This window comes from Alosa sapidissima, chromosome 5 (genome assembly GCF_018492685.1).
Source record: "Alosa sapidissima isolate fAloSap1 chromosome 5, fAloSap1.pri, whole genome shotgun sequence".
Classification (NCBI taxonomy): domain Eukaryota; kingdom Metazoa; phylum Chordata; class Actinopteri; order Clupeiformes; family Clupeidae; genus Alosa; species Alosa sapidissima.
This window is the reverse complement of record NC_055961.1, coordinates 37,414,139-37,426,637: the sequence shown is the minus strand read 5'-3', so window position 1 is coordinate 37,426,637 and position 12,499 is coordinate 37,414,139. Positions and strand designations below refer to the sequence as shown.

The window sequence follows — 12,499 nt, the reverse complement described above, 5'->3', positions numbered from 1 at the left end:
GCGCGACGTGGCACAGGGGACGTGGGGGATTTGTCCCCCGCAGTGCTGAAGAGACGGCCGTCGTCCCCCTCACTTTTGATAAGGAAAAAAAGCCTTAAGGTTACGCTAAAAAAAAGCCTTCTAGCCTACGCTAAATAAATAATAATCTATAGGTTTACGCTAGTTATGTAAAACTCCTCATTAACAGCAAAATACGTAACAATAGCGCCGAAAATGGCAGCTTTGTTTTTCGCTCCTCATCTTTCCTATCTATTTTTGATAACATTACTATGTATATACTTCATTTTTCTACAAAAAGCAAGCGGTCTTATTCAGTATGTCAGAGTGACATTACTGGACATAAACAACTCACTGTCAGCTCATGTGGAGCCGGAGTTTCTAAACTGGGACCCCGCACTCACTCGGGACGCATCTTCCCCACTGTTGCCATGGACGAGAAGCCGCCGCCGAAGAGGTAGGAGAGTCGGTGTATTAGTGAGACTGAGACGTCGTGCAAATCGACCACCGCTCCCAAGCATCCTTTTGGCCAATGTTCAGTCTTTGGACAATAAGATGTGCGAGTTGCATGCAAGGATCTCCTTTCAGAGAGAAATTAGGGACTGTAATATCATCTGTCTCACGGAAACTTGGTTATCGGAAGATGCACCAAACCATGCTATTTCTCCCACTGGTTTCTCTGTGTTTCGGACCGACAGGTCAAAAGAACTATCGGGTAAAGTCAGGGGTGGAGGGGTGTGTTTCATGGTTAACTGTGCTTGGTGTGACAGTAAGAATATCCACTCGATCAAGTCTTTTTGTTCTTCAGACATAGAATATCTCACCATTCTCTGCCGTCCATTCTGGTTGCCAAGAGAATTCACGGCTGTTGTAGCAACCGCAGTATACATTCAACCTCAAGCGGATGCAGAGCTTGCGCTAAAAGAACTGTACGCGATTATCAGCAAAACGGAGAGCTTACATCCAGAGGCTGCTTTTATCATTGCAGGCGACTTCAACCACGCATCTCTGAGAAAGATACTGCCCAAATACTTCCAGCACATAGATGTAAACACACGTGGAAATCGCACACTAGACCACTGCTATACTCCCTTCCGCGATGGGTACAAGCCCCTCCTCCGCCCACCGTTTGGCAAATCGGATCACTCTTCTATCCTGCTCCTTCCAGCTTACAAGCAGAAACTGAAACAGAGCCCACCCACTGTCAAAACCATTTGCTGTTGGTCTGAGGAATAAGACCGTGCACTGCAAGGCTGCTTTGAATGCACTGATTGGGACATGTTCCGTGATTCATCAAATGGGGATATAGATGAATACACAGAGACAGTCACAGGATTCATACAGAAGTGTGTAGAAGATATTGTTCCAACAAAAACAGTCAAAATGTATCCAAATCAAAAACCATGGATAAATAGCCAAGTAAAATCTGCTCTCAGAGCTCGGGATTGTGCGTTTGCCTCTGGAAACAAGGAGCTGGAGAAAAAAGCCAGATATGACCTGTGGAAAACAATCAAAGCAGCAAAAAGAGAATATAGGCACAAGATTGAGGAACAGCTGGAAGGGAATGATTCAAGGAATATGTGGCAGGGACTGCACATGATTTCAGATCTGAAGGGGAAGAAATCCAACATCCAAGTCTCTCACCCCTCACTTGCAGATGAGCTGAACCAGTTCTATACACGTTTTGAGGTTAACATCAAACCTCCAGGAAGAGCCCCCTCCATTTCTCACCTCTCTGACCCAGGCCTAATGCTCACAGTGGCTGATGTGCAGAAATCTTTCAAGCAAGTCAACATTCGGAAAGCAGCAGGACCTGATGGGATTCTAGGCCGTGTAATCAAAGTGTGTTCAGAGCGACTGGCTGGTGTGTTTACAGACATCTTCAACTTCTCCCTGTCCACGTGTGTTGTACCAAGCAGCTTTAAGTCATCTATTATTGTTCCAGTGCCTAAGAAAAAACAAATCACCAACTTGAACGACTGGCGACCTGTGGCCCTCACCCCCATCGTGAGTAAATGTTTTGAAAGGCTTGTGAAGAACATCATCTGCAAAATGATTCCACCTATGCTTGACCGTCACCAGTTTGCCTACAGACAGAATAGATCTACTGATGATGCCATCACCAGCGCACTGCATACCAGACACTTATGTAAGGATGCTGTTTGTAGACTACAGCTCGGCCTTTAACACCATTGTCCCCAGTATACTCGACGGCAAGCTCAGGAGTCTAGGAATGCACAGCGGCCTATATAGCTGGATACTGGACTTCCTCTCTGGACGAAAACAGGTGGTGAGAATGGGCTCCATCACATCCTCCTCCTTGACCATCAGCACGGGAGCTCCGCAAGGTTGTGTTCTGAGCCCTCTCCTCTACTCCTTGTATATGCATGACTGTGTGGCTATACACAACACCAACACCATCATCAAGTTTGCAGATGACACCACTGTAATCGGTTTAATCACAAACAATGATGAAACAGCCTACAGAAACGAAATCAACAACCTTATGAATTGGTGTAAAGGAAACAACTTGTCTCTGAATGTGTCCAAGACGAAGGAATTGATAGTTAACTTCAGGCGGAAAGAACAACAGTTTGAAGCCATTAACATCAAAGGTGAGACAGTGGAGAGGGTGATAGACTTTAAGTTCCTGGGCGTTACCATCTCAGAAGACCTCACCTGGGACAGTCACACTCAGCACACTGTAAAAAAAGGCCAACAATGTCTGTACCACCTCAGACGATTGAGAAAGTTTGGTATGCGACCCAAGATCCTAAGGTCTTTTTACAGAGGCACCATTGAGAGCATCTTGACTGGGACCATAACCGCATGGTATGGGAACTGCTCTCAATACAATAGGAAAGCACTTCAGAGAGTTGTGCGTACAGCACAGACCATATGCGGCTGTGACCTACCCTCCATACTGGAGTTATTTGAGGGAAGATGCATTAGGAAGGAAAAAAAAAATCTTGAATGATCCTAGTCATCCCAACCATGAACTATTTGAGCTATTACCATCTGGCAAACGATATAGAAGCTTGAAAGCTCGTACCACCAGACTCCAAAGTAGTTTCTTTCACCAAGCAATTAGATTGCTGAACTCATGCTGAAGACAAGGCACTTTTTTTTTTTTTTTTTTTTCTTTCCTACACACACACACACACACACACACACACACACACACACCCTTTCATTTATTTATTTTTTGAGGAGAAAAAAAAACACAACAAATTTTACTCTATTATAAACCTAAAATGAGATTTAAATAAAAGAAATCTTGAATCTTGAATCACATCTCTAACCACAGCCATCTGAGACTGCACAATCTCTAATTCACTCGGTTGGATATCTGAAGCCAGTTTGTCTACCAACCATCATAAAATAATCCAGGCTACTTGCTTAGCGTAAATCCTCAAATTATGGCTGTTTTTTTTTATTTATTTAGTCTGCGCAAAGCACAACAGCTTTATTTGGGTCAGGCTGGTATTCGAGACAGGCTTTTTTTTTTTTTTAGAACCTGCGTCTAACATGCATTTCGTTTGGAGTGGCATACCGGTAGGCTATCAAAAGCATAACGTTTTCGGTTTGGTTTGGGATTTAATTTACTTTTGGACTGTTCAATTATATTGCTAAATGTTGGGACTGATGGGCACTGAAATCTGGGGGGTATTTGATGGTTCACTACGTTTCATGCAGTTGAAAAAGTGTTGGGATTTCCCCCGCTGTTTTTATTGTGAGACAAGGCAGCTGTTCATTGAACAGGGGATGTGCTGTAATGGAAACCCTTTTTGCATAGCCAAGTAACCTACATTGAGTTATTGTTTAATTATGCATGATTTACTTTTAATTAAATTCGTAGGCTGGAATGCCTTAAGTCGCGGCAACAATTGTGTTTAAATGTAGCCTATGCTTTAGCCTAAGCTCAAAGGGGGCAGCAAGCGAAAAAGCTTGAGAGTGAGTGTTGGAGACCCATGGTTTAGGAAAACGACTTTTCTTTGCCAACAGTATTAATCCAACCAACAATATAATAAAATATTAAGAAGAGGTCTTATTTCATTGAGTTAAGTCGAAACAATGTCTTGCTGGTGGACTGATAGCCCTACTGGTAGGCAAGTATTACCCCGTCTTCTATTTGGGGATCGGCCTTCATTTGTCCGGCTATAAATGGAATCAATCCCGGGCATAATTTGAGGATTTATGGTAGCCTAGTCTCCTGCTCATCCCGACATTAGCTGTTATGTTTATTGATAAGGAACTCAACTAGCCTACTAATATACTTGTTTTCACTAATTTATAAAATACTAATAAGTAGTAATAATAAGTCTTACCCAACGTTTTTGTTCTAAGACATTTATTTCAAACATAATTTCAAGACACCAATATATTGGCTACTTCAGTTATCTTGATGCATAAATCCCAGAGAGTAGGCTACCACACTGCAGAGTGATAGGCCTACTAGCGTTCAGTGTGGGGTCCTAAACAAGCTGAGAATTTAGCGGTGTTACGTCTGCCTGTCAGTAGGCCTAACTATTTGATCATGTATGTTTGGATCATAGGCATGATGAACCTTTGTTCATTCATGGCTTCATAAAATATCAACACCCCATATTGCTTTTAGAGTACTCTACTATTGGCCCAAGTAGTGCGAAATAAATAAAAAAAAAAAAAGTAGAATTGCACATAGCAAGAAGCTGGGGCCTGTACTACGAAGCGGGGTTACTGGCTTATCCGGGTAACTTCGAGAGTAACTTGATCATGTGTGGCATAACTTCCCGATTAACCCGTACTACGAAAGGTGGATAGGTTTCAACGGAGGTATGCTGCCATGGCAATTTACGCTGCATTTCAAACCTGCTCCGAGCAGGTTATGTTCTTGGTTAACCCGAGGTTTCCGTTAACCACACCCTTTATAAGTACCACCCCTCCACTAACAATTCGAGACAATGTCGGCGTACCTGGATGATCCATAGCCTACGACATTGGAGCGCAAATCGTGAGGGGCTCTCTTCGCAGGGCGAGGGGTTTTAGAGACCGCCATATATTCTCTATGAAGATATAGATTGTCAGCCGAGGGAATTCGTTATCTTTCAGATGATCTAGGCAGAAGTCTCTAATGTCACCCGTCATAGCAATGCCCTTACGTGGACATTCATGTATTCCATCTAATCGGTGACGCTGAACATCTGAGCAAGAATACTGTATGTCCGAAAATAAATCGGACATAGGCCTAGCCTACAGTATGCTGAACATCTGAGCAAGAATAGCCTAAAATAAATCGGACATAGCCTAGGCCAGTGGTTTTCAAAGTGGGGGCCGGGGCCGCGAGGGGTTGCCACGGGGGCCTCAGCAAGTTGGAAGGAAAAATAAAAGCAACAAATAAATACATTTGAAAAATGTAAAATATACCTTTTACTATGAGGGTAAAATACAGTGTACAGTAAAAATACAGTGCCATTATAATAATGTGAGGCATATCTGAACATTATATTTCCCATGATAGATGGGAATAATAGTAGAGTGATAGCTCTCATACTGTATAACAGAAAGCCCCAAATACAATTTTTACACACTGTATGCTCCATAGCGAAGTGCTTGTGGCTAAAATAATTATTAGGAATAGCTCAGTGTATTTTTACATTTGCCGTAGTATTGTCGATGGGTTTAATAACACATCAAGGGGGTCCTTGGCCAGAACCTAGTGGTATTTGGGGGGCCTTGTCGTGGAAAAGTTTGGGAACCCCTGGGCTAGGCTACAGTAGGCCTAATAAATTAAAATCACCATTTTAACAAACTTGTTGAATTGAATGTCACATTACTGTACCCTGCACATAAAGGCTACACATTTCCACAGCACCAGAATCCTACCGAATGCCTCCCTCAACCCCGTCCATAATCAGCCTTCCACTATTATTTGCGATGGCCAACTCCTCTGCTACTGTAAAACACTCTGGTGTTAGCTGTAAAACAGAGGCCAAGTGAAGGCTATAATCAGGCCATCCTTAAAAATATTTTCGTTTGCCGTAACCCGACCGACCCTGTCAATTTAGAACCGACCCAAATATTTATTTTTTTCCCCTTTTAGTCCGACCGACTTGCCGGTTGTAAACTTGCGTTAATACCGACCGATTGTTTTTTTTTTACTCTAAACAACCAATACAAATGCAATAAAATAATAGTTCTTTTAGTAGGCCCAACCAAGTATTGTGAATATAAATTACCTACATGCAAACGTGGCTCACTTAAAAAAAAAAACCTGTGGCGTAATCTCTACACCATTGGTTTTACGCATGTCACTTCGTTTCATTCACACAAACTGATAACGCTGCGAAGTTCTGGAAGAACTGTGGCCAGATCTTTTCTCATCCCTTCTCCCCCTAGTCTAGCGGTGACCGTGTCGGAGTATTGAAATTGGTTGTGGTCTATTCAGCATTTCTCAAAATATGGGTCCGCAACATGGAGACTGCTGGTCCGCGGAGTCGTGGAGTGAAATTAGGCCCGGTGCTTCATCTGATAATTTGCTGCGCAGTTGATCAAGAAACCGCGGATCGACGAAAAAAGAAAACAAACGTTTCTGCTATCGATGTCATTAAACATGGAGCCCTACAATTAAGTGGTGGTATGAGCATTCATTCAATGCGCGTCTGCGCGAGAGAAACTGAAACTAATCGATAACGTTGGTATCAAAGCTCCGCTTCAACCTGTTGGAAGGCTATTTATTTATTTAACGAAACTTAATAGAACGACGTTGTTTTTTGGAACTTCCTTAGAAACAGAGCAGAGACTGTATAATACACTGTATAGCATTGAGTATTGTATAGTCAAATTTCAATATAACGTGGCCAAGAGCTATTGTAGCCTTCTTTCTGGGTACATGTAGATGAGCCCTATGACCCAAAAGTCTGCCATGACCGGGCCTCAGGTCAAAGACGTTTGAGAAAGGCTGGTCTATACAACCTGCATCAGAATGAGGTTTGCAATGGTGCGCCTGAAGGCACGGGTTGAAGACCCAGTCAGTTACGTCACGATATGCACATTTGTGTAAATTCATTCCTAGGTAATCACCATGACCAAAACTGAACTTTTTTTTTTACTTTGAATCTTGAAAAAAAAAAATATTGACCTACCTACCGACCCATTTTTAATTTTTTTTGGCTGTTACTGCAAACAAAAATATTTTTAAGGATGGCCTCATAGGCCTACATGTTTTCATAATTAAGAAATATTAATGCAAGCTATAACTATAAACCTACTATTCTGAATAATGTGTTTCATTTTCACCTGCTGCCATGTGTGTTTAGCAATGGTGTTGCATCTGAAATGTTCACAGGATTAGGCATACACTAAATCAGTCAATGGGGGCTACTTAAACATTCAATTATCCTATTACTGTAATCTATATGCCCACTTCTGAATTGTGTTGCATCTGTAGGCATTTCTCTGTACTTAAAATAGGCAATTTAATTATTTCAACTCATTTCAGACATTCCGCAAGCTATTAATCCTCCGTAACACATATTTGAAGAACATGTGGACATTTTTACTTACTTTACTTTTAGGCATTTAGGCTACCCGATTTGCAATACCTTGCCTTGCTTTGTTCACTGCCGACGTATTTGATTTTTGTCGTAGAGTGGGTTTTAATTCCTCATAACTTGGCATAATAATTGTGCATTCCTCATCCGTAAAATAAGGTGAACGCGGCATCACTGAAAGTGGTGACTTGCGCTGCAACCCGCCCCTTTTATGTGAACGCGCACAAACTCCAATGAGGTTAACCCCGGCTCAACAAATCAACTTCATAATCAGCGTCGTAGTACCGATTAACACCACTTAAGATAACCAGATTTTGTCAACCCCGGTTTAACAAAGTAACCCTGGGTTACATCTGGATAGGTTAAGCTCCCTTCGTAGTACAGGCCCCTGGTCTGAGGGCAGATCTGGCGTTGTGCTCATCTCCCAGTTTTGACCATTTTTTAAAAAAATATTTTGAAAACAATCAATGGTATTATCTTAATATTCTGGCAAGTTTAAAATATGATGGTTGAAAGTGGGCCAGAGGTGGCGATCCGATATCTGGAAATCTGGTTTGTGTTCACAATTTTGGTCCCACTCACTTTCAAAATATCTCCTGCGCCTCTGGATACAAGAAATGCGACAGCTGAAACCCATGTCTTGCATACGTCTGTGCATGGTGGTTCTTGAAGCACCAACTCCCGCTGCAGACCACTCTTTGTGAATCTCCCCCACATTTTTGAATGGGTTTTGTTTCACAATCCTCTCCAGGGTGCGGTTATCCCTATTGCTTGTACACTTTTTTCTACCACATCTTTTCCTTCCCTTCGCCTCTCTATTAATGTGCTTGGACACAGAGCTCTGTGAACAGCCAGCCTCTTTAGCAATGACCTTTCTTGCTCTCCTTGTGCAAGGTATCAATGGTTGACTTTTGGACAACTGTCAAGTCAGCAGTCTTCTCCATGATTGTGTAGCCTACAGAACAAGACTGAGAGACCATTTAAAGGCCTTTGCAGGTGTTTTGAGTTAATTCGCTGATTAGAGTGTGGCACCAGGTGTCTTCAATATTGAACCTTTTCACAATATTCAAATTTTTCTGAGGTACTGAATTTGGAGTTATTATTGTCAGTTATAATTATCAAAATTAAAAGAAACTAGATGTACCGCATAGCGGTACAAAATATGACCGCCGCTTAGTCCTGTACATCCATTCCGCGAAAATAAATCACATTAATCAATTTGTCTCCATCTTCTACTCCATCCCCTACTCTTGAAACTTTTGTGTATGCTTTTTTGGCATGTATGTTTGCGGGCCACACAGAAAGTAGCTTACTGGCGCTGCAAAGGTGAATAGATTTGAATTGTAAAATTATAGCATTGTTATAAAACCTTTAAAATCGCTAAACAATCACAAGTAGGGCAGTTCATCACAGTCCATCCATTGCAGCTGGACTAATGAAAGGTACACCTGTAGGCTACATTGTATTTGGGAAAAGTAGAAGGTAGCAGCATAATGTATTTATTTATTTATTATTAAACAAAACAATCCCTGTCAGTTCCATGCAGTTTTCAAAGAAGAGAGGTCATGTCATGGATTTTTGTGAATGTTTCTTCTTCTACATATGTAAGAGTTTAGTCATCTAGTAGTTCATATGATAACGTTATTGTCAATGCACAAATTAAATACCAGTAGTCTAAAACAAAATGCAGTTTTACCCAGTGGTGCAAATAACTGACATGTCCAAAAGGGCCTTCATGAAATGCGTCGCTAGACTGTTCATACACATTTTAATGGGCCAAGTTGAAGAGCTGCTGCCCATTATTGTTTGTGCAAATATAGGCTGATTCATGTTCCCTTGCATTTTGCAACTGTGAGGTCCATGGTTAGTCTGGCTTTTGCCAGACCAAGCTCAGTCTTTTAAGGAATCGAAAAAGAAATCGCCGGCAGATCAGGCGGCGCCGATAGAAATATTGTTTAATTTTGCGATTGAGATATCCACGCACTGGCGCCCCCTCTGCGACGTGTTCGCCCCCCAGTTTCAGAGCTATTCTAAATGCAAAAATGCATAGAGGGAGTTATGACAAAACCGTGACTGTTAACAAACTATAAGCTATATAAGGTAAGCCCTATGCTAGGCCTATTACACAACATAAATTGTCACTAGGCTATGCTGGCGACCCAAATAAAATCTCCTTTGGGAACCAATGGCTTACAGTATAAAGCGGACTTAAGCTGCCACCTCTCGAAAAGTTAATAGTTTTGCATATTAGTAGTAGCCTAATACATTTCACGCAGCTGCGTGAATCACGGAAAGCGCGAATGAAGTGGATATTTCTAAATGGGACCCACTGTACAGTAGCTGAAGGTCTGTGGCTAAAGCAGACATAATGAAAGTGTTATCATTGTTTGGATACTTCACACACACACATGCTTTTTAATCACATAGACTACAGCTACCAAGCTGGAATCAAAGCACATCGACTCCCCTCTCACACCCTAAACACGACACAACACAAAAAGCGTCTCAGTCTCACGGTATAGCCATAGGCAAAACTGTATTGGACCGGTGTAACGTTGGTAGCCTACTTAATCATCCATCGCAAAGAATGATTTTTGTAGCACACGTGTGTCCTGGATACATCTCTCAACGTGCACTCTAAAACATTTGGTTTAAATGGAGATGTAGATCATCACGGGTGCGTTAATAAATCTACATTGTGGCGAGTTGACACAAATTATTCACGAATTTATGTAGTTTCAGTCCTAGTTACTTTACTTTGAGCCATGCTCTTCCTTACTTGAATCACCTTTGAAAATAGAGGATTGAAGTAGCCTAGTGGGTGTTTGGGAATGAACGTTAACTCAATGCTTTTTGAGACTTAGCAGAAATGTTATCTTTCAGGTATATATTTTCCATTAGAAAACCATCACGTTAGCGAACGTGTTGTGGCTAACTCACTTAGCTCCTGTTAGTAGTCTAGGTTATGGTCAGAAGAGAATGAGATGACAGTCGAAAGATACAATTAGTGCTGTTATCAATTTGCTTGGTAGCCTATAACTGCATTTATGGTTTTCTATAAATACATCAATAATCAAATTGGCCTCCATCACTCAACCAATGCTAACATTATTTTACGTACGTCCTAGACTATTGATATAACTTGTATAAGATTAACATAGCCTACCTGCAGTAAAAACCAAGCATGCCCGATAAACATTCTCAGATTTATTTCGGCTTCAAGAAGAAATGGGAATTACATTTCATGTAGAAATCATCCTACCCTTGCTAGACGTTCTCTGCGGTAAACTACAGTGTTGTCCTTGTAGGAAGCGTTTATTGTCTTTCCAACCCACTTTAGATTAACTTCCAACAAAATTACGTCTCACTGCAACGATGCGCCATCTGGTGGACAAACGACTAATTAACGCCAATACTGGAAATGCAGCCAAATGATGATGAATATTTGGTTTTCCTTTAATCCTACTAAATTTGTAATTATGTATCGGCTGTTGTAATTGCCGATCCCGATAGTATGTGCGTGCCTGTGTGTGTGCGTGTGTATATGTGTGCACCACCATCTACAGGCCAATGAGTGTACAGTCTCTAAATGTACACATAACTTAATTTCTTTAGACCCCCCCCCCGGATGAAATTCTACGAAACTTGGCATACCCCCAGAGAATGTCAGGTTAATCATACACATATTTTTTACCAGGGGGGTGCAAATCACAAATGAGTAATTATAGGCTAGGTTGATGTGGGCCCTTGAGACCAACATACCATACCATAAAAATGTCTTCATCTTCGGTGCCACGGTTCAGGTAGGTATTTAGGAAAAACTGCATTTTTTGGGTTTCGGGGGGGCCAGCACGGGGAGGGGGGAGTGGCCCCCGGGGACCAAACAATTTTTTTCCATAAAAGTCTAGTGGGGCTACATACCCACCAAATTTCATGTGCCCCAGTGTTTCGGTGTCCCGGGTATCGTTGACCAAAAATTCAGGAAGTAGATGACGGAAAAAAAACGGATTTTTTTTTTTTTGACAATCCCTATATGACCGCTTAACGACGGTCATAATAAACACTTGAAATATATCAGTCTGTGTGGAATGAATGTATACATTATACAAGTTTCACTTTTTGAATGGAATTACTGAAATAAAGCAACTTTGTTTTCCGTGTACCACCACCTATATCCTGTCTTGGCTCACGTTAAAAGAGCATTTTAAGTGCCGAAGAGCACGATAGCCTCCATCATTCCCAAAAGGAAAAGTTTGGAACAATCAACAGTCTTCCTAGATCTGGCTGCTCTGCCTAACTGAGTAATCCAGGACGAAGGGCCAAATGACCCGAATATCATGGGATGACTGCGTCTTCAATTTCGGGCAGCCCGTGCAACACTGCTGCTTGTATATGGAAAATAAAGTCTTATAATTTTATATGAAACTGTTGTCTCTTGCCACCTTCACTCGACACTACCTAATCCAGTAGCACACTTCCCTAAATGTGGGTGGCCACCTCAGTCCTTCATCATGACAAGTTAGGGATAGGGTTAGGGTTCGGGTCCATTTGTCATGACAGTGTCATGTCACTCTTATGTAGATACCTTCAAGTAAAGCCCTCCTTACACTGACCGACCTTGGAAAGATTTGCAAAGATTTGGAAAAGATTTTTGAAAGACTACAGTCTCAGACCCTCTCACATCTAAAGACAAGTAATAGAGTTTTAAGTCACATACTATGATTTTGCAATGACTAGGGATCTTGCAGGGTCACTATTTGCAAGACTGCAACTATATTCCTTTAAATTATTATTAGCCATCGTGCAATAGATATCAACAAGAACTGAAATGATAGCCTACTAAACTCAAAGTCATATTTTCGTGTTTCTGCAGCATTGTTTCATGCGTGACATCCCTAACCAATATAGAGTTGTTCTGTCACGTGGAAGAGCCGACTAATGATGTATAAGAAACAAAATAACAAATTATC

General features: G+C 41.5%; 1 protein-coding gene across 3 annotated transcripts in view; it reads left to right on the top strand.

The window, feature by feature from the left end:
* LOC121708556 (sodium/calcium exchanger 2-like) overlaps nucleotides 1-12,499 on the top strand; it is a 143,808-nt gene that overhangs the window by 106,309 nt on the left and 25,000 nt on the right. The gene's annotated exons all lie outside the window — the stretch shown is intronic.